The sequence below is a fragment of the Berghia stephanieae genome, chromosome 13, assembly GCF_034508935.2.
Source record: "Berghia stephanieae isolate SIO BIC M18660-M18661 chromosome 13, UCSD_Bste_1.3, whole genome shotgun sequence".
Classification (NCBI taxonomy): Eukaryota; Metazoa; Mollusca; class Gastropoda; order Nudibranchia; family Aeolidiidae; genus Berghia; species Berghia stephanieae.
In genome coordinates, this window is record NC_088372.1 from 30,403,608 (window position 1) to 30,409,080 (window position 5,473).

The following is a 5,473-nucleotide window of genomic DNA, read 5'->3' on the forward strand; positions in this document are numbered from 1 at the left end:
GCCCTTCCCACCGCACACATAGCATTATATCTACCTTTATGGACCGTGACCTCAGTAGGGTTGTATGTGCTGAACTTAAAGATCTTCTTCAGCTATAATCATTAATAGTTTTATTACCCATGAACGTGCTACTGTCGAAGTAATATATTATACCATCATTAAAGTAAGAAGAATATAAACAATAGTATAATATAGTTATTTACACTGCCTGTGTTTCATTATATTTTGATTTTATGAAAATTTATTTGAAAAATGAATTGAAGAACGAATATTAATAAAACAGCACATAGAACATTTCTTTATGTGCTAGAAACCAATTGGAATTTACCCCGTAAAAGTCTATTGTTGGTGTCATTGTAGTGTGTTTACCAGGTGAAGTGTCGGCTTTTTTTTTCCTTTTGATTTCTATAGGACTGTTATGGTAATTTCAATAGGAAAAAAAAAGAAAATGTTTTATTATTTGAATGACTGTGGAAAAAAAAAAGATCGCTTTATTCAAAAAGGCAAATATAATCTGTTTATGATATTTAAATACGATATTTAAATGAGAATGGTAAGGATAATAATACAGGGATAATATCTCAAGTGGAATAAATAAATGTTGAGTTTAATAGATGATTATTAAGTGTGAGATATAGTTTGTATGCAACTTTATTATTATTCTGCCACGGTTTGTTTTTGTGAATTTTATTTTTCAAATGTTGCATATTATTATGATTTTAGACTGGCATTTGAAGTCGTGTAAAAGTATGTAATGCATTTATTTCACTTTGTTTTGATTCATTTGTGAATTCTCTTTAAACGGCTGTGTATAGAAATTGTGTCTTTTTTAAAGAATTGATTCAGTGGTTAATTAAGTTTCCTCTGGATTATGTGATGTATATATTGCTGCTCGAAGCTCGAAGTAATAAATTAACAATGTGAAATTGAATGTAAGCTGTTGTTTTGTTGATAAAGGGAAAACCCGAAACGTCCATTTTATCTGTTTTCGTATATTAAATTGAAGCTTACATTCAATTTCACATTGTAATTTATTTCTGGATTATCTGTCATGTTTCAAATACGTATTGCATCCGTTTTGGCGCTTTGAGCACGTAATTTATTTATTTGATATTGCGCTTTATTCTGATTTTAATCGTCCTATTTCATGGTAAGTGTCAAATCTTATATAGTGAGGAAAGAAACAATGATAATTAGGTAGGCTCATAAATGACTGAACATAAACAAAATTGACCTTTGATTGACGTAGAATAGGTTACAAATAACAAACATTTTCTGCAGACATTATTTTAAAAGCGAACTGTGCGTTTCCATTAATTTTACATATTGCAACCCGTTTTTATTTTGTTGTATTTTTTATGTTTTTTCTCCATGATCATTTCTCTTTGAGATTGCTCTCTCTCTCTCTCTCTCTCTCTCTCTCTCTCTCTCTCTCTCTCTCTCTCTCTCTCTCTCTCTCTCTCTCTCTCTCGCTCCACCTCCATCTTTCTATCCATCTATCTATCAACCTCTGTATATTTATTTTTTTATCATTTATAAAATCTCTCTCGCAATCTCTCTCTCTCTCTCTCGCTCTCTCTCTCTCTCTCTCGCTCTCTCTCTCTCTTTTTGTCTCTATATATCTATCTATCTATCTATCTTCTATCTATCTATCTATATATATATATATATATATATATATATATATATATATATATATATATATATATATATCCAGCACACCCCTTTGTGAGAGTATTTAGTGTGAGATAGTGTGTGAGAGAGAGAGAGAGAGAGAGAGAGAGAGGGAAAGAGAGAGATGGAGAGAATGAGATAGAGAGAGAGAGAGAGAGAGAGTTAGAGAGAGAGAGAGAGAGAGAGAGAGAGAGAGAGAGAGAGAGAGTGTGTTTATATGTCCCATTCCGTGACTCTAAGGATTGCAAGTGTAATAAGATTGCAATAAGACGCTGGCATATTCTAGGTATTTGTCAGAGACACAAATGGCTGGTTTCATGGAACTGTTCCTAAGTAATAACAATCCCACAGACATTTTACATAATATGAGCCGGACAAATTATAAAGGACGGCACCCATCGTCTAGTGGACGACATAAACCATCCTGACGTAAATGCATTCGTTGTTGTTGATTTTCATGTTTTGAAGTTTATTTGTTTGTTTTATCGATTGCATTTAATTTTTATCATATTTTTTACCCCTCGCTTCAGAACGGCTTTTATATAGCACAATGTCCATTTAATGTGCTCAAAGCGCTTTACAAGAGCTCCCTGGTCAATAGCAACACTTAACACTTAGGATAGGCCATGACCAACCTCTGTATATTTATCTTTTTATCAATAACAAAATTTCTCTCGCAATCTCTCTCTCTCTCTCTCTCTCTCTCTCTCTCTCTCTCTCTCTCTCTCTCTTTCTCTGTGTGTGTGTGTGTTTGTGTGTGTGTGTCTGTCTGTCTGTCTGTCTTCTCCCCCCCCTCTCTCTCTCTCTCTCTCCTCTCTCTCTCTCTCTCTCTCTCTCTCTTTCTCTCTTTCTGTATGTGTGTCTGTCTGTCTGTCTGTCTCTCTCTCTATCTCTCTCCCTCTCTCTCTCTCTCTCTCTCTCTCTCTCTCTCTCTCTATCTATCTATTTATCTATCTATCTATCTATCTATCTATCTATCTATCTTTCTATCTATCTATCTATCACACCCCTATGTGAGAGTATTTAGTGTGAAATAGTGTGTGTGTGTGTGTGTGTGTGAGAGAGAGAGAGAGAGAGAGAGACAGAGAGAGACAGAGAGACAGAGAGAGAGTTTGTGTTTATATGTACCATTTCGTGACTCAAAGGATTGCAGGTTTAATAAGATTGCAATGAGTACCCAAGGCGTTGGCATATATCTATTATTTGTCAGTGACAAAAATGGCTGGTTTCATGGAACAGTTCCCAGGGTAATAACAATCCCACAGACATTTTACATAATATGAGCCGGACAAATTATAAAGGACGGCACCCATCGTCTAGTGGACGACATAAACCATCCTGACATAAATGCATTCGTTGTTGTTGATTGTCATGTTTTGAAGTTTATTTGTTTGTTTTATCGATTGCATTTAGACTAATTTTTATCATATTTTTTACCCCTCGCTTCAGGACGGCTTTTATATAGCATAATGTCCATTAAATGTGCTCAAAGCGCTTTACAAGAGCTCCCTGGTCAACAGCAACACTTAACACTTAGGATAGGCCATAACGCCTTTTAGGCGGCAGTACAATTTCTTGAGACAGAGACAACGCTGTTAACGGTCAGGTACTCATTTTACACCTAAGTACTGTGAGAGAATGTGAGTAAAGAGCCTTTTCCAAGGACTCAATTATGCGCCGGGCGAGGCTCGAACCCAGGACCTATTGATTCGAAAGCGAGTGTTAAACCACTAGACCACATAGCCGCACATAATGGATTTTAAAAATCAAACTTTTAACTCACTAGAACTTTTCAACAACAATAAGGTCATTTTACAAGCCTTGTTTGTTTGGTTTTTTTTAAAGTCCGTAGGGGTAGAGAACAAAGCTTAGATATTTTCTAATATTATCACATTTAATTATTTTAAAAAATAATTGATCTTTTATAGAGCGCAATATCCACTAAACGTGCTCAAAGCGCTTCACAAGGGGTCCCTGGTAAACAGCAACATTTAACATGTAGGACGGGACATAACGCCTATTAGGCGATATTACAATTTTTGGGACAAAGACAACGCTGTTAACGGCCGGGTACTCATTTTACACCTGAGTACGGTGAGAGAATGTGAGTAAAGAGCCTTTTCCAAGGACTCAACTATGCGCCGAGCGTGAGGCTCGAACCCAGGAATTCTGATCTGAAAGTGAGTGTCATACAATTAGACCACATAGCCGCACAATTAAATTCATGTCTACCACGCTGAATTAATGGAAAGCAGACGTCATGACGTCACATTTTCTTCCGGTTCAATACTCGTTGGAAGTTGGTTACCAATCCTCTGGACTATGCATACACAAAGAATAGTAGAATAATAATAATAATAATAATAATAATAATAATAATAGTAATAATAATAATAATAATAATAATATAATAATAATAATAATAATAATATAATAATAATAATAATAATAATAACAATAATAATAAATTGAATTATGTAGAAAATGCATTCACTTTAAAAGGAAGATAAAACACGCCTGCGATGTCGTGATGTGGCATAATCATACATAATTAAAGTTTTAGTTATGCAAATGCCGTCTGAATTCCTTTCACGGATAATATTCACCAAACACAGTGCATTGACATGACACCATTGGTTCACACGCAAGTGATTCGAGTTCGAGCCCGCAGTTTGACTTCTTACATGCTCGTCTCTCCTCTATAGATAGTACGCGCTTGGCTAAGAATTTCATATATATATATATATATATATATATATATATATATATATATATATATATATATATAACAAATCATAGGCGTAGTAACGAAGCTAATGTTCTTAATTTTTACATGTTAATGGTAGTTGAAGAAAACTATCTATATACATGCTCATTTTTAATACATATTTTTCCAATGTTGAAAAGTAGCAAAAATCTCTAGGATTGAGTGGGTAAAAGGGGAGGTTATCATTAATGTATCCAAAAAGGGGGTATGGGGTGGAAGTTAACGACATTTATTAAGAAGTTTATGGTTTATATGGGCTTTGTAAAAATATATTAAAGGGGAAAGAACTCAAATGAACGGGATTGTTCTTATACATTCACAGAGAGTCTTTATAGGCATTTGTGACGTATTAATGATTGCACATAACTATAAATATGTAACATTTCCGTGCTAAAAGTCTCCATTGCTCATAACTATAAATGTGTAACATTTCAGTGCTAAAAGTCTCCTTTGCACATAAATATAAATGTGCAACATTTCAGTGCTAAAAGTCTCCTTTGCACATAACTATAAATGTGTAACATTTCAGTGCTAAAAGTCTCCATTGCACATAACTATAAATGTGTAACATTTTCGTGTTAAAAGTCTCCATTGCACATAACTATAAATGTGTGACATTTTCGTGTTAAAAGTCTCCAATGCACATAGCTATAAATATAAATGTGTAACACATTTCCGTGTTAAAATTCTCCCTGTCACAAACATTGTTTATAAGCTGTTCCTGAGATATATAAGACTTCAGAAATAGAAGAAAAAAACTCTGCGCATTTATATGCCGCAACATTCACTAAAAGTGCTCAAAAGGCCTTTCAAAGGGTCCCTAGCCAAGAGCAACACTTAAAATGTAAGATTTTGGCGATATTACTATTTTTTTTTTAATTTCCGACAGAAACAGCGCTTATAACGGCCAGGTACTCATTTTATATCGGAGTACGGTGAGAATGTGAGTAAATAGTCTTTTCCATGAACTCAGTTATGGGCCCAGAGCGAGACTCGAATTACATGATCTTCCGATCGGAAGGCAAGTGACAC